The 18,298-nt window shown below is 39.6% G+C and overlaps 1 long non-coding RNA gene across 1 annotated transcript in view; it reads left to right on the top strand.

Moving 5' to 3' along the window:
• The first annotated feature begins 248 nt into the window (after positions 1 to 248).
• Positions 249 to 18,298, top strand: part of LOC129643952 (uncharacterized) — a 29,794-nt gene continuing 11,744 nt past the window's right edge. The window contains exons 1-4 of the long non-coding RNA XR_008710625.1: positions 249 to 383; positions 1,556 to 1,641; positions 2,303 to 2,471; positions 3,356 to 3,459. This is a non-coding gene — a long non-coding RNA (uncharacterized LOC129643952). The remainder of the gene's footprint in view (positions 384 to 1,555; positions 1,642 to 2,302; positions 2,472 to 3,355; positions 3,460 to 18,298) is intronic.

Raw genomic sequence — 18,298 nt, 5'->3', positions numbered from 1 at the left:
TTCAGAATAATCTTGTCTTTAATTATGTCACCCTTTCTTATTCTTTTCTTAAGTGAACTCTATTTTTGTTAGCCTCCTCTAACTGTTAGCACTTTTAAGTGTAGACAAAGAATTGAGTCTAGGTTATTTAAATGAGAAGGGATTTATGAAGGGAGATTAGAAAGCCCAGATAATCATTGGAAAGGCTGGAGGAACAGGTTCGAGGCCAAGTACCAGCAGCCCCAGAACCCAGCAGTCTTTTTTTGCAATGGAAAAGATACTGCTCCCACTGCTGACCCCAGAACCATGACACTGAAGCCAATTGTGCCAGCAGAATGGATGTCTGGGCCCTGTCTGCTCTACAGGTATTTTCTGACCGGCACAACTGAGAGGCAGAAACTAAGGTATGGGACCTCACCTTAGAGTCAGGGGCTAGGGAGATTACAAAATGTTTAATTTTAGAATTTACTCTGGGATAATAGAATTCTGGGATAAAACAATGTGGGGAACTGTTAATGTAAGATGTAGGGTGGTTTTTCAGCAGATTTAAGGCTGCCATGTGTAACAGATATTTATTTATTTTTAACCATTTATCATTTATATATTATTATTATTATTTTTTTTTACTTTACAATATTGTATTGGTTTTGCCATACATCAACATGAATCCGCCATGGGTGTACACGTGTTCCCCATCCTGAACCCCCCTCCCACTTCCCTCCCTGTACCATCCCTCTGGGTCATCCCAGTGCACCAGCCCCAAGTATCCTGCATCCTGCATCCTGCATCGAACCTGGACTGGCAATTCGTTTCTTATATGATATTATACATGTTTCCTATACTTTCTTCTAGAACTCGTTTTCTTTGCCCTTGTAAATTTGTTTTCTGTTACAGAAATAATACAACTAGACATAAGAAAGAAGTAGAGACTGCCTGACACCACCTTAACATAGACACTGTTATTATTTTGGTATATTTCCTTTTTGCTCCTTTTCTATGCAGAATTCTCTTCTATAAAATTATCTGACAATGAATACTGATTTCCTAGTGAAATATTAGAATACAAACATTTCCCCCCATGTTGTCACATTATCTTCAAGATCATGGATTCTAGTGGCTGTTGCTGCTGCTGCTGCTGCTAAGTCGCTTCAGTCGAGTCAGACTCTGTGCGACCCCAGAGATGGCAGCCCATCAGGCTCCCCCATCCCTGGGATTCTCCAGGCAAGAACACTGGAGCGGGTTGCCATTTCCTTCTTCAATGCATGAAAGTGAAAAGTGAAAGTGAAGTCACTCAGTCATGTCCGACTCTTAGCGACCCCATGGACTGGAGCCTATCAGCCTCCTCCATCCATGGGATTTTCCAGGCAAGAGTACTGGAGTGGGGTGCCATTACCTTCTAGTGGCTTTGCAATACTGCAAAGGTTGGAATGGCTTTTCTATGTAAATTTACCAAGTAAATATAATACTGTGATGCAAGTCAATAGGCATAATTTCTAGAACTGATCACAACTGTATGCTTATTTGTTCATTTATTCTGTGATTGTATCAACATCTCGATGGTTTCTTTATTTTCCAGTTTTCATCAAGATGCATGACCTCAGAAAGACACAGACCAAGACTCAATGCAGATAAGGAAAGAAATGTGAAATTTGTAGGCAACTGGTTAAGTACAAAAACATAATCTTCACTCTTTATTTATTTCTGGCAGTACTGCAAGGCATACGGGATCTTAGTGCCCTGACCAGGGGAACCCGTGCTCCATGCACTGAAAGTATGGAATCTTAACCACTGGATTGCGAGGGGACTCTCAATCTTCATTCTTTAGAAAAAAGGGACTTTTAGTATCATCCATACTAGTAGTGATACCAAAAGCTTGACCTCTATATAGCAGCGCCAAATCAAATCTTGAGACAGAATTTTGGGTGAAGTACAAAAGAATAGCTTTACTGCTTTGTCAGGCAAAGGGGGAAACAGAGGGCTCCTGTGTCCCTCAACCAGGCTCCTCCATCCATGGGATTTTCTAGGCAAGAATACTGGAGTGGGTTGCCATTTCCTTCTCCAGGGGATCTTCCCGACCCAAGGATCAAACCCAGGTCTCCTGCATTGCAGGCAGATGCTTTAACCTCTGAGCCACCAGGGAAGCCATTGTGTCCCAACCCAGGAGGATTTGATGAGGAGTTTTATAGTAAAAGTTCAATGGTGGGTTGGCTGATAAGATTAAGATGTGTGTGCAGGGCCAGCACTCTAATCTCATCTCAATTGGTCTCCTAATTTTGATGAGATTTTCTGAACCTCTAATGACGTTCCTTTAATCTTATCTCAGGTGGTTTCTTGGCTGTTCCTCCCTTGATTAATAACTGTTCAAATCTGACCTTTGGAATTCAAGGAAGATTATGAAGGCTAGAATCCATTCCCTACAAACAAGAAATGGGGCACAGAAAGGCTTCCATGTCCAGGAGCCCCACCAGGTCCTGGTTGGTTACAGTAGCCAGGTAATTTTGAAAAATTCCAGACAACTATTCTATTATTCATTTGCTTATGTCATCATAAATTTGATGTCATTTCTGACCATTATATATAGCAAAATCCAATTTTGTTGAACTATCCCACCCTTCAAAAGAGAAAAAGTCACACACACTGATAACCTTAAGAAAGATCCATTAATTTTTGTATTGAGCACTCACTATTCCAAATAACTCTGTTAGGACCAGTGTGAACACAAAGATGTATCACATATACTGCCTGCCAAGGAGACATTTAAAATCTCTGATCGGGAACTTTAGTTTAAAAAGCAGCAGTGTGTTATACTGTCTTTTAAGTTTCATTTAAAGGCACTAAGAAAAATTTTTTTCTATTTCTTTAATTTTGTATCTATATGACATGATGGATTTTCACTAAACTTATTTGATAATAATTTTATGATGTGTGCAAGTCAAATAATTATGCTGTATACTTCAATATAACTAGAAAAAAAAACCCCAAGTGTTTATTTTGCCAATAGTTCTAGGTTTGGGAATACAAAGAATAATAAAATACTCCCTGAAAAGAAGATTATAGAAAGTAGAGTAGTTTAGGAAGTAAAGAGACAAAAGAAAAAAAAAATCACTAAATATTATTTTATAATTAAGCACAGTGTGCCTCTTGGTATATAAAATCAAAACTAACTAAAACTGAGTTTTGTTTTAGACAAAGAAAGATAGGGGAAAATAAGTTTCCGGCCTATGGGAGCATAGAAAAGGCATAAATGAGAGATTCTGTGTCACTCTTTAGGAAACTATACATATTTAGTACTAATAGAGCAAAATATTTATCTATCTATGCTGTATGTGTATATCTATAATAGAGAATATAATCAATTTCTGTTCACTTAAAAAAGATGCATAATGTGAGAGTTGCGAGTCAAGTTTTATTTGGGGCAAAATGAGGACTGCAGCCTGGGAGACAGCACCTCAGAGAGCTCTGAGAAACTGCTCCAAAAAGGTACTGGGGGAAGGTCTATATATGTGATTTTGGTGACGGGGGAGTTGACATTCAACGGAGCACTAATCTTACAAAAGGTTTTCTGCTAGTCACGAGGAGCTGATGTCACCATGAAGGGATTTCCTGGTTTTCTAGATATGAGGAGATGCAAGGATTGGGATCATGAAATCAGTTTCTAAAAATATCTAACTATCAAAAGACCTGTTCCCCCAGTTTCCCTGGAGCACAAAGTGCCTCATTCTCTACCCTAACTCCCTTCAGGGCATGTTGAAGGTCAATAGCTGCAGAGCCCAGGATTCAATCTCCTCAGAGGCAGATGGCAAATGCCCTTGGCAAGCTCCAATTTGTAGTTGACATTTCTAATTAAAATATATAATACAATATCATTTATCTTGTTGCTGCTGCTGCTGCTAAGTCGCTTCAGTCGTGTCCGACTCTGTGCGACCCCATAGACAGCAGCCCACCAGGCTTCCCCGTCCCTGGGATTTTCCAGGCAAGAACACTGGAGTGGGTTGCCATTTCCTTCTCCAGTGCATGAAAATAAAAAGTGAAAGTGAAGTCGCTCAGTCACATCCGACTCTTCGCGACCCCATGGATTGCAGCCTACCAGGCTCCTCCATCCATGGATTTTCCAGGCAAGAGTACTGGAGTGGGGTGCCATTGCCTTCTCTGATCATTTATCTTAAGAAGATGTAAAGTATTTGTTTGAGACTTTCCAGAAGTTTTTGAGAGCTGACTGTGGGTAGTGGAATAGGGAGTGAAATAATGTATACTTGTATTTTATTTTATATACACTATGACTTTAAAATTGTAAAAAAAAGTTATTAATAATCATAAACATGCATTCTTTAATTGCAAAATACTAGAGGATATGGCAAATAGTTTAAGAATGGTAAGTGGTATGCTTATGATTATATCTGTTAGGTAGGTAGACTAGGGAAAAGGAGTCCAAAATGGCAGTGGCTAAAAGACAAGGAAGGTCAAAGGAAGGTCCGAGGACCAGAGTGAAGACTTCAGGCAGAGCAAACAGCACTCCTGGCTAAGCCCAATTTGCATAGGGCAGGCCCAGGTGGAGGAAAAAAAACATATATAAAAGGAGGAGCCAAAGCACTTTCTCACGGACTCTCTCCCGCGTGCATGTGCTCTATCTCTCTCTCTCTCTTTCTCTCTCTCCGTCTCTCTCTCACTCTCTCTCCCTCCCTCCCCACGCACTCCTCCACTCTCTTCTCTTCAAGTCTTGGATTCTCCTGCTATCTTCTAAATAAAATAGAGCTGTAACACTGATTTGCCTAAGAGCTGTAGCACAGTTTGTCCAAGACCCAAGAGCTGTGACACGCTGAGGGCTTTAATGTCCGTCGCTCCAAATCTTTGTTGTGACGAGACAAAGAACCGAGGAACATACACTCGCGCGACATATCTATTATGGTAGACATGTAGACTGTATGCATTTGTCAGAAGTCATCAATTTATATACTTAAAATTGGTGAATGATATGTAAATCACATCTCAATAAACATAAAAAATAAGTAAAAAATAAAGGCACTAAAAGAATTGGATTGATAGTCAAGGGACATGAGTTTTATTCATAATTCTAGCACTGTGTTATTTTTGACAAGTTTTTCAAACTCTCTGGACCTCAGTTTCCTCATTGGTAAAGAGAAGTTGTTAGACTGGGTGAGAGTTCAAATGTCTAATCCCTAACATCCTGAAAATACAGGACATATCCTACAGGCTGTCAGTGGTTTTCTATCAAAAAAGAATAATAAAATATATATATACATGTATTTATTATATGTGTATATATTTACATGTTGTTCTTGTTCAGTTGCTAAGTTATGTCCAAATCTTTGTGACCCCATGGACTGCAGCACGCTAGGCCTCCTTGTCTCTCACTATCTCCTAGAGTTCACCCAAGTCCATTGAATCGGTGATGCTATCCAACAAAAGACTTTTGAGAATCCCTTGGACACCTAGGAGATCAGACCAGTCAATCTTAAGCGAAATTAACCCTTAAAACTCACTGGAAGGACTGATGCTGAAGCTGAAACTCCAGTATTTTTGGTCAGCTGATATGAACAGCTGACTCTTTGGAAAAGTTCCTGATGCTGGGAAAGATTGAAGGCAGAAGGAGAAGAGGGCAGCAGAGGACAAGATGGCTGGATGGCATCACTGAAACAATGGACGTGAACTTGGGCAATCTTCAGGAGATGGTGAGGGACAGGAAGGCCAGGCATGCTGAAGTCCATGGGGTCACAAAGAGTCAGACAAGACTGGGCGACTGAACAACAATAACTCTGCATGTAAGTTAAATAAACAAGGTGACAATATATGGTCTTGACATACCCCTTTCCCAATTTTGAACCAGTCAGCTGTTCTATGTAAGGTTCTAATTGGTGCTTCTTGACCTGCATACAGGTTTCTCAGGAGACAGATAAGATGGTTTGCTATTCCCATCTCTTTAAGAATTTTCCAGTTTATTGTGATCCACAGAGTCAAAGCCTTTTGTACAGTCAATGAAACAGAAGTAGATGTTTTTCTGGAATTCATATACAAATAACATTTGCTTTGAAAAACTTATAAAATGGGTATCCTGTATAAAATTCATTAAGTACTAGTAGAACCTTAAAATTGATCATGAAAAGAATAATTATCCCTTAAGAGTTTTCTATAGCACTTGGAGTTAGGAAAATCTTGACCTGCTTCCATCATGTAAAAGTACTAATGAACCTCTGGACAAGATGATCTCAGACAGGATCATTTAGGTGCACGACGTTTAAGTACAGGATTCAAAACTAAAATCGTTATTGCTTACAAGTGCATAATGGACAGGCAGGTTCTGAATACGTAAGGTACTTGTCGAATGTAACCTCATCTAACCTTCACAGCAGCCCTAAGAAGGAGGTATTATTACAGTATTTGTTTTACAGACAAGGAAACTGAGACTCAGGAGGTTAAGTAGTTTGTCCAAAGCTAGCAAGCAGCAGAGGCAGTTTTCCAACACAGGTCTGCCTGACTCCAAAGTCCATGCTCCTTCCATCCCAACCTGTCTTGTAGACCTTTCTCACTGATTTAATTAATATTGATATTCCTATTAGGATAATGATCCTAACTTAACTGAACTAATTTCTCATATCCCAGTGTAGTCAAAACCAGCAAAATCACTTAGAGAATGAAGGTGATTTTCCAGAAAAGTTTAAAAATACAGTCTTACTTAAAATATAGTCTTTTAAAAAACATATTTTTATATAAATATATATGAATATGCACTGGCATTAGTAGAAAACATCACTATTGGGATATAAATAACTTCCTTTCCATTTTGTCTTTTCCAAGTATTCTCTAAAAATGGCTGAAGAAGAGCTTCCTCTGCTGAGTCCCTGGCTGCTCAAGAACATTTGAGTCAAAGTTTCTTTCTGAGTCTCCATCATTCTTGCGTGTGAGCCTGTGTACTAAGTCACTTCAGTTGTGTCCGACTTTTTGTGACCCCATGGACTGTAGCCTGCCAGGCTCTTCTGTCCATGGACTTTTCCAGGCAAGAATACTGGAGTGGATTGCCATGCCCTCCTCCAGAGGATTTTCCTGACCCAGGGCTCAAACTATCATTTTAGAGGAACCCCAAAGTAGTTTTGTTTATCCCTTAAGTTTTTTTTGAAGGATACTTCATTTGTAATCATTTTTACTTAGCATGCAACCTGTATATCAGGATGGCAAAGCCTTTTACAATTACTGCCTAATACATTCTTCTAGCAGCTTCTGGGGAGACCACCATTTTACAGAAAAGCAAAATGAGATGTTGATACCTACATTTACTTGGCCAGAGTGATACAGTGACTTTCTGTACTTACAGCCAAGGGAAACTCTATTCCTTGAATGATAACATTTTACAGTTACACTGAAACTATAATCACAGAAAGCCTACTTTTTAAATGATTCAGTGATAGAGATGTCTTAAAAAAAAATCTAGAGTTCCCAATTTACTTCTTGGAATTGATTCTCCTTTTGATCTTTCAAGTATCCTCCCTTGAGTTAATTGATAAAAGTTTTTAGCTCTTCATTTTTGCACTGATTTCAAAATGAAAAACTCAATGCTATTTTATGTCCAACAGACTTCCTTGCCACCATTTGGCTTGCTCTTTTACATTTTTGTATTAGCATAAAGCTTGATGCGAAATAAGAGAGAGAAGTTGCAGCTCTCCCTATAAACAGAAGCCCTCCTATATTTGATTTCTAGCCATTTCCACCTGAACATTGGTCCCTGTTATTAAATCAACATTTTTTTGATTCATTATACTGTTCATTCTTGGCAAGAGGAACTTCCATCTTTTAACCTTTCTCATGACTAAGCTGAACGTGTCTTTGGTTTGAATGAAAAATATACCATTAAGAGAAGGTAGTAAATCTTTGTTATGTGGCTAATAAATAACACCATGGTATTTTATATTTGATTTCATAATACTTTGAATTTGTAGTTAATAAGCAGACTCTCCAGCATCATATTATAAATGAAGTGCCAACTTTATTTAAAATTTTATGTTAGGTCATATGATAACTTGACAACTATTTTGATAGCTACAAAGAAATAAAACATCAGCAGAATATATTTAAGAAGCTATGTCATCATGTACACTTAGAATCAGAAAAATAAAACTCCAATAATGGAAGCACTATTATGTTTTATTAAGTAAAATCTGAACAATAATCTTTAGATGGATTATTAATGATTTTATAGATATCTATTTATTTTTCTGAAGTATAATTTAGAAATTATAGTAGAGAAGTCAATTGAAGACTGAATAAATGAAGACAATGACTGAACAAATGAACACAATTTCATTACTTGACAAAGATTGGCGGACCCTTTTGCAGTTAATTTTTCTCTGAACCATCCTTTAAGGGTGTTTTCTTAAAATTAACTATGGTTATATTTTAACTAGTTTTATCTAATGTTTTGAATTAAATTACCTCTTTAAAATATTTATGTAAGGTGAGGTTTCTTGAGAAATCCAGAATAAGTGGAAATAAATTTATGCAACTGAGAAACTTAACATATATATCTAATATATACATAAACTCAAACATTTCTATTGGATAAATACAGTGCGATGTACTTTAGTCTTTATAGAAGTAATTGAGAAAATTCAAATTAGTAAAGATGTTTATGCCATCAGATTAATTAATTGACTCATCTCTTGGCAGCGGAAGTGAGGCTGTCCACATGAAGTAGTCACTGGCCTAGAGACCCAGATGACTGGGTGCAAATCTTGGCTCTCTTGATGATGAGTCACTGATGTCTCTGTATCAGATCCTTACTCATAAAATGTTATTAATGGTATTTTTAGACTTAGGTAGATGGTGAAAGGTATTTTATCAAGTGCTTACAAATGCTTTGAAGGTTAGAAGTCCGGAATGTTATTAGATCACAATATACAAAGTAGAAAGATATTAAAAATGGCTCACTCATTACTGTCATGTTTGAATGGATTTCTCAGGATTAAGAAACTTACTTAGTTAAATACAGAGCCCAGTTGCTGGTGTTTAGAGGGAAATGCTATGTTAGACTCACTTAGCAATGACAGTCTGTCAGTCTCTAATGAGTGTAGATATAGAATTACATACTCCAGTAGTTGACTTTACTTATTTTAGTGTTGTTCAAACTGGTCCTTTAGGGGTTTCATAATTTTACCTTCAAATTTTTTATTTTAATATTGCTTTTGGTCCCATCCAATCCTTAAGGGCATATCTGCTTGAACTCAATCATTCTATTACATATTGGTCTAGTTATGACTCTTGTTTAGTTGCTAAGTCATGTATGACTCTTTTGTGACCTATAGACTGTAGCCTGCCAACTCCTCTGTTCATGGGATTTCCCAGGCCAAGAATACTGGAGTGCGTTGCCGTTTCCTTCTACAGGGGATCTTCCCAACCCAGGGATCAAACCCCAGTCTCTTGAGCCTCCTGCATTAACAGGTGGATTCTTTACTACTGAACCACCAGGGAAGCCCTTAACTCTCTTGTTACCAGTGCTCTGATTATCGTGTCACTGATTGCTGGGAGCTCCAGATTTGAGCTGACCCGGATTTTACTATCTTCTCAACAGGTGACAGTCCTGGGAATGACTTTTCCTCTCTAAGCTTCTTGTTACAAAAACACCTTAATTAATAGCCCTTTGAGAATTTCCAAAGTAAAATGAACCAATAAACAAATATAAAGTCTCAAAATTCTGAATATTAGCAGGCACATAAAATTACATGATTGTTAAGTCTCTTTTGGGTCCAAAATGCTGTAATTCTAAAACTTAAGGGAAAAAAGTGGGGTGATGCATACCCACCCAGTGGATGATATACACGACTGACCTCCTGCTGCTTTGCATTTGCTTCATTGTTGCATGAGATGTGTGTGGAAGGGAGATCTGGGGCACTGAGAAGAGAACAGCAAGGCTGCCCACAAAGGCAGACCACAGGAGGGGCTGGGCAGGAAGCAGTTTTACTTCCTGGTAGGAGAAAGCCACAGGGCCTAGGCTGGGCAGAGGCAGTGCGGTACCTTGGGTGACAAGCTTAAGGAGGCCTCTGCTCTCGTGGGCAGTGTAAGAGTAAGGGTGTATTTGGTACTCCAGGAGTCCAGCCCTGGGAAAAAGGCTTAACAAGATCTGTGCCAGGGAACAAAGAAATGGCCACAAACCTGGGAATCTGGAAGCCAGTGTTGGAGAGGCCAATCAAATTCATTGACAGCTAAACTGTGAAGTCCTTTGTTTTCTGATGTCTACCCTCTCTGGCTCAGGGCAATAAATTCCAACAGTTTCACAACCTTAACTTCCTGCTGTCCCAGGAACACCAACTTAACGGAAGGGACAGTTAATTCTGCGGAATCAATACAGAGACAACAGAGAAGAAATAAGGTGTGGGGGAAAAAAAAAAAAGATGATCAGAATAAAATACCTCCACAAAGTGACCTGGGGCTCCTCCTGAACCTACATTCCCTCTGCTGGGCTGGGCTTGGGGCCTTGACAGAGGCCTCCCCGCTACATGGCTTTAAAGCCCTGGTTGCGCTTTGAGGGACTCTTTCACCTTTTTGGCAATTACTGCTCCCCTTTGCACAGAGTCTGGAGCAGCCAGAGCTATGTTTTCATTTAGCAAAACTGAACGTAAAAAGTGATCACTGAACCTGCTATTTCAGGCTTCTATTCTGCCTGATAATGAAAATATAGTTCAGAAGATTGTAGATAAGTTGACTTCTGAGTTTTTTCCACCATGTCTGGTAAATTCCATGAAATCAGAACTCCAACCCCCGTCTCCCCAGAATGGCATCTAAGTTCTAGGTGCCACACAAGGTGAAGTACCAGGTTCACAAATGCCCCTTTAGGCTGACATTCAGTGTTCATGTCCATGCTCCTGTGATCCCCAGTCATCAGTCCTGCTATAGCAGCTCCTTATCTTCTTTAAAAATTTCAATTTATCTATGCTCTCCTGTATGTTTATTTTTAATTTATTTTCATTTACCTATTTGGCTGCACTAGGTCTTAGTTGTGACACGTGGGATCTTTAGTTGTGCAATATGAGCTCTTAGTTGAGGCATGTGGGATCTACTTCCCTCACCAGGGATCGATCCCGGGGCCCCCTGCCTTGGGAGTGAGGAGTCTTAGCCCCTGGACCACTGGGGAAGTCCCAGCAGCTCCTTATCTTGACTGAGGTGATTCTTCCTGAGCCATGTCTTCACTTTTCTTCAGTTCAGTTCAGTTCAGTCTCTCAGTCGTGTCCGACTCTTTGCAACCCCATGAACTGCAGCATGCCAGGCCTCCCTGTCCATCACCAACTCCTGGAATTCACTCAAACTTACGTCCATCGAGTTGGTGATGCCATCCAGCCATCTCATCCTCTGTCGTCCCCTTCTCCTCCTGCCCCTAATTCCTCCCAGCTTCAGAGTCTTTTCCAATGAGTCAACTCTTCACATGAGGTGACCTCTCTTAGGGATTGGGAAACTTGGATGTCCTCCAGTGCCATTCTGGAGACTTGTGGGGCTGTCTTAGACACATCTGGTTGCTACTTCTACCCATTCCTGTTTACCTTGGTCTCACCTGAGAAGTGAACACAGGTCCCTCTGCTCTCAGATCCCCAAAACTCTCTGAGGATTCTAACAGTCATCCTGACTCCTCCCCACCCAACTGCCTCTGGAGCCTCAGTCTTAAGTTACTCTCCCTTGCTGTCTTATATTTGACTTTTTCTCTCTTCTCCTTTGAGATTATCTAACACTACAGTATCCACTAGTCATGTGTGGTTACTGAGCTCTTACAATGTGGCTGGTCCAAAATGGGATGGACGCAAAGCAAAAATGCACACTAATTTTAAAGATTTATTTGAAGCAAACATTCTAAAATATCTCATTAATATTTTTAATATAGCTTACATACATGTTGAAATGATACTATTTTGGATATGTTGAATTAAATGTAAAATAGTGTTACAATTCATTTCATTTGTTTCTTTTTACTTTAAAAAATGTAGCTACTAGAAAATTTAAATCACATTGTATTTCTTTTGGACAGAGCTCATCTAACAAATTTAAGGAAGTGTTGTGGACTGAACTGTGACTCTCCCCATTGCGCAAACTCCTATTTGTAGCCCTAACCCCCAATGTAACTGTACTTGAAGATAAGACCTTTAAGGGGGTAATTAGTGTTTAATGAGGTCATAAGGGTGGGGCCTATTGGATTAGAGCCATATAAAAAAGGAAGAGACACCAGGAAGGCACCGACAGAAGAAAGACCATGTGAAGACACAGTGAGATGGCATCAGTTTACAGGCCAGGAAGAAAGGCCTCATCAGAGGCACACTGCCGGCACCTTGATCTTGGACTTTCAGCTTCCAGAACTGTGGGAATATCAGTTTCTGCCTTTAATATTCTGTTATCTTCTACCTAGTCCATGGTATTCTGTTACAGCTGCCCTTGCAGACTAATAGAGGAAGGACACCTCATTCTGACATCATGTCTTCTTTTAAAACCAAATGTCAATGGCATTGGTTTTAGCTTTTGAGCCTTAAAAACCCTTCCTCTTAATCAACTGTCTGTGCCAGACATTTTAAAAATCCGGTTTGAAACTCAAGAGTTGAGTGAAAATGGACTCTTTGCGTCTCTGTTGTGACCTTCCTTCCCCGAGGCCTTAGAAGGAGTTACCCTCTGCTGCCTGAAGTTGAGGGAGAGATCACAGGACAAATGGGAAGTATGGGGGGGGGGGGGAATGATTGATATCATAATATTAATCTGCTACAGCAGTTACTTTCTCTCTTTCCCCATTTTATCAAATTTCAGGAGGAATCTGACTTTATTTATTTGGTCATCCATTTATTTGTTCCTTATTTGTTGCCTACAGATTGATATGTATATTTTAGTGTGGATAGCTTTCAGAGAGCATTTTCACTAAAAATTTCATGTCTTTAATAATGAAAGATACTATAAGCTGTTAAAGAAGTTGAAAATATCACAGTAAGTGCATAGTAATGGTAGAGAGAGATGGGTAAAGGTACTAAAATCCTGTTGTTCATGTCATTAGAGCTCAGAAAGTTTTGTTAGCTATGGAGGAGATTTTATTGTCCACCCTTAGCACAGATCTTACTTTACTAGAAGTCCTACAGTTCCTGATATAATGCACAGGGCACACACAGGGTCAGTCTTGGCTTCCAACCATGGCAGTGGTCAGATTCAGTGGAATGCCAGAAAGCCAACTCTTGTGCGTGGATGGGCATGGGGAGCTTCTCCTATCTTTTGTACTTTTCTGATTCACTTAGCATAGCTAGGTCTTACTGCTCACCTCACTGCACTATCAATCTGTATTTACTTCTCTGTGAACCCTGAATATTCCTTTACTCAATACCTGGTATATAGTTAATGTACAATGGAAGTTTTAGGAATGAAACTAAATGAATGCATGAATCCAACAAGTTCTGCCCTCAAATCCTCACTTCAGACTTTCTCTTACCTTTTTGTTAGCCTGGACATGGATCAAGCATCTCCCTCCATCTCCTTTAATCTCAACCAACCTCTCCTTTACAAAAACAAATTATTTTTAAAAGTCAATTAATTACGCAAGTACTCTATGAAGATATTATCAATATAACATGATAAGATAATATGAAGAAATTGAGAACTCCCTGGCAGTTCACTGAAGTGAGCCTGGGTTTGGGGAACTAAGATCCTGCAAGCCATAAGGCACAGCCAAAACAAACAAAAAACACAACAAACAAACTAAAAAGAGATGGCAGAAGCCCGTTACAACTCCATGGCAATCTCCTTCATTTCACAACAGTGTGGGAATAGCTTCTACCATTATATCTACTACTGCGGGCAGGAATCCCTCAGAAGAAATGGAGTGGCCATCATGGTCAACAAAAGAGTCCGAAATGCAGTACTTGGATGCAATCTCAAAAACGACAGAATGATCTCTGTTCATTTCCAAGGCAAACCATTCAATATCACAGTAATCCAAGTCTATGCCCCAACCAGTAACGCTGAAGAAGCTGAAGTTGAACGGTTCTATGAAGACCTAAAAGACCTTTTAGAACTAACACCCAAAAAAGATGTCCTTTTCATTATAGGGGACTGGAATGCAAAAGTAGGAAGTCAAGAAACACCTGGGGTAACAGGCAAGTTTGGCCTTGGAATACGGAATGAAGCAGGGCAAAGACTAATATAGTTTTGCCAAGAAAATCCACCGGTCATAACAAACACCCTCTTCCAACAACACAAGAGAAGACTCTATACATGGACATCACCAGATGGTCAACACCAACATCAGATTGATTATATTCTTTGCAGCCAAAGATGGAGAAGCTCTATACAGTCAGCAAAAACAAGACCAGGAGCTGACTGTGGTTCAGACCATGAACTCCTTATTGCCAAATTCAGCCTTAAATTGAAGAAAGTAGGGAAAACCACTAAACCATTCAGGTATGACCTAAATCAAATCCCTTATGATTATACAGTGGAAGTGAGAAATAGATTTAAGGGACTAGATCTGATAGATAGAGTGCCTGATGAACTATGGAATGAGGTCCGTGACACTGTATAGGAGACAGGGATCAAGACCATTCCCATAGAAAAGAAATGCAAAAAAGCAAAATGGCTGTCTGAGGAGGCCTTACAAATAGCTGTGAAAAGAAGAGAAGCAAAAAGCAAAGGAGAAAAGGAAAGATATAAGCATCTGAATGCAGAGTTGCAAAGAATAGCAAGAAGAGATTAGAAAGCCTTCTTCAGCCATCAATGCAAAGAAATAGAGGAAAACAACAGAATGGGAAAGACTAGAGATCTCTTCAAGAAAATCAGAGATACCAAAGGAACATTTCATGCAAAGATGAGCTTGATAAAGGACAGAAATGGTATGGACCTAACAAATGCAGAAGATATTAAGAAGAGATGGCAAGAATACACAGAAGAACTGTACAAAAAAGATCTTCATGACCCAGATAATCACAATGGTGTGATCACTGACCTAGAACCAGACATCCTGGAATGTGAAGTCAAGTGGGCCTTAGGAAGCATCACTACGAACAAAGCTAGTGGAGGTGATGGGATTCCAGTTGAACTATTCCAAATCCTGAAAGATGATGCTGTGAAAGTGCTGCACTCAATATGCCAGCAAATTTGGAAAACTCAGCAGTGGCCACAGGACTGGAAAAGGTCAGTTTTCATTCCAATCCCAAAGAAAGGCAATGCCAAAGAATGCTCAAACTACTGCACAATTGCACTCATCTCACACGCTAGTAAAGTAATGCTCAAAGTTCTCCAAGCCAGGCTTCAGCAATATGTGAACCATGGACTTCCTGATGTTCAAGCTGGTTTTAGAAAAGCTAGAGGAACCAGAAATCAAATTGCCAACATCCGCTGGATCATAGAAAAAGCAAGAGAGTTCCAGAAAAACATCTATTTCTGTTTTATTGACTATGCCAAAGCCTTTGACTGTGTGGATCACAATAAACTGTGGAAAATTCTGAAAGAGATAGGAATACCAGACCACCTGACCTGCCTCTTGAGAAATTTATATGCAGGCCAGGAAGCAACAGTTAGAACTGGACATGGAACAACAGACTGGTTCCAAATAGGAAAAGGAGTTCGTCAAGGCTGTATATTGTCACCCTGTTTATTTAACTTATATGCAGAGTACATCATGAGAAATGCTGGACTGGAAGAAACACAAGCTGGAATCAAGATTGCCGGGAGAAATATCAATAACCTCAGATATGCAGATGACACCACCCTTATGGCAGAAAGTGAAGAGGAACTCAAAAGCCTCTTGATGAAAGTGAAAGTGGACAGGGAAAAAGTTGGCTTAAAGCTCAACATTCAGAAAACGAATATCATGGCATCTGGTCCCACCACTTCATGGGAAATAGATGGGGAAACAGTGGAAACAGTGTCAGACTTTATTTTTCTGGGCTCCAAAATCACTACAGATGGTGACTGCAGCCATGAAATTAAAAGGCGCTTACTCCTTGGAAGGAAAGTTATGACCAACCTAGATGGCATATTCAAAAGCAGAGACATTACTTTGCCAACAAAGGTCCGTCTAGTCAAGGCTATGGTTTTTCCTGTGGTCATGTATGGATGTGAAAGTTGGACTGTGAAGAAGGCTGAGCGCCGAAGAATGGATGCTTTTGAACTGTGGTGTTGGAGAAGATTCTTGAGAGTCCCTTGGACTGCAAGGAGATCCAACCAGTCCATTCTGAAGGAGATCAGCCCTGGGATTTCTTTGGAAGGAATGATGCTAAAGCTGAAACTGCAGTACTTTGGCCACCTCATGCAAAGAGTTGACTCATTGGAAAAGACTCTGATGCTGGGAGGGATTGAAGGCAGGAGGAGAGGGGGTCGACAGAGGATGAGATGGCTGGATGGCATCACTGACTCGATGGACGTGAGTCTGAGTGAACTCTGGGAGTTGGTGATGGACAGGGAGGCCTGGCGTGCTGCGATTCATGGGGTTGCAAAGAGTCGGACATGACTGAGCAACTGATCTGATCTGATCTGATAGATGCGTTATGTACCTACTAAAATAGACATAAATGTGTGTATTAATACATTATTACCACCATATTATATATGTTAATATACATATTATACATATTTAACCTAAATAATTTTATGCTGTTGTGTACTGTTTAACAACTTGCTTTTTTCCCCCCCACTAAATTACTTGATATCCTTTTATGTCACTGCCCATTCATCTCCCTTGTTCTTGTTTTAGTTGCTGTAAGTATTCTGTAGCACAGAGGAAAGAAAATACATCTAAAATATATTTAACTTCTTTATTGATGACCCTATGGTAGCTCAGACGGTAAAACATCTGCCTGTAATGCAGGAGACCCGGGTTCAGTCCCTGGGTTGAGAAGATCCCTTGGAGAAGGAAACAGCAACCCACTCCAGTACTCTTGCCTGGAAAATCCCATGGACAGAGGAGCCTTGTAGGCTATAGTCCATGGGGTCTCAGTTGGTCACGACTGAGCAACCTCACTTATTGATAACACTATAGACTGTTTGTAATTTTTCACTTTTATAAACAATGAACATCCACTTATTTACATGTTTCTTTAGAGACATGTGCAAGTGCTTTTTTTAATGACAGATCCTTAGAGGTTGACTTGCTAGGTTAAAGGGTGCGTGTAAATTCTAGGGAATATCCTGAGAAGGAGGATTTCTTGGCCGTTTGCCATGCAATGTTTCCTTGCTTGTAAAGCACATAGGCTTGCTAAAATGTATGAGGGCAGAACGACATGGCAAGACTTAGACTATCCCAATCCAAGGAGATAATTTATGTAAGTTGTATGACCACAGATAAAAATCACGTGATGTCCTTTAACATCCCGTTGACATCCCATCCTGTGGTTGTCTTTCTCCACAGCAGAGCAGTATGGAAAATATCCTTCAGAGCCCTTTCCCATGCATTTGCATTATGTCTTAAAGATTTTTGCATCCTGCTACTTTGTGATACCTTTATAAATGAACAGAGGAAGTGGCCTTCCATACTCCGAATGAGAAAGGAAATGTTGTTATTAGTCATTACTGTCTGTCATCTTGTTCAAGAAGGGGAAGGTGGGTCATATCAAGAGAATCAGAGTTGCCAGGTCATAGGCAAGGTGATAGACCTCAAGACTTGTATCTGCTCCACGGACATGTCTCAACAGTTAATGTGGTAAACTTCACTATGTAAGTGGTGAGAAAACAAAGTGTGTAATATCTGAGCACTTAATATTATTTGGCAAAGGAAATAAAATGACTTTTCTGAAAAACTTTTCTGATATATGTCTCTTGAAGTTCAGAAAATTTTCACTCACTGATTTATATAAAGAAATTACTAATTACTGAGGATTTGTCAGGAATGGGTATATCCTCTAACCACTGGCTCAAAATCCCCCAAAATAATATATTTTAAATTTTAGTAGATACATTGCCAAACTATCATCCAAAAGGCAGGTATCAATTTGTACTCCCTCTAATAGTGATTGAGTCTAACATATTATCAATTTTTGTCTGATGGGTGAAAAATAGTTTCTTACTATTTTAATATGCATTTCTCTAGTGACCAGTGATATCCAGCATATTTTCACATAATATCTCACCACCTGTATATCCTCTTGTGAATTGTCTGTTCATATCCTCAGCTCATTTTCTAATTTGTTTGTGTGTCTTTTTTATCTTTGTTATTTATTCATTTTTTTTTTTTGGCTGTGTTGTATGGCTTGTGGGATGTTAGTTCCCTGACCAGGGATAGAACCCAGGCCCTCGGCCATGAGAGCATGGAGTCCTAACCACTGGACCACCAGGGAATTTCCTTTTTCTTTTAAGAATAGCTTTACTG

Source organism: Bubalus kerabau, chromosome 2 (genome assembly GCF_029407905.1).
Source record: "Bubalus kerabau isolate K-KA32 ecotype Philippines breed swamp buffalo chromosome 2, PCC_UOA_SB_1v2, whole genome shotgun sequence".
In the NCBI taxonomy this organism is placed as follows: Eukaryota; Metazoa; Chordata; class Mammalia; order Artiodactyla; family Bovidae; genus Bubalus; species Bubalus kerabau.
The sequence above is the reverse complement of the archived record's forward strand: the minus strand, read 5'-3'. Positions and strand labels throughout refer to the sequence as shown.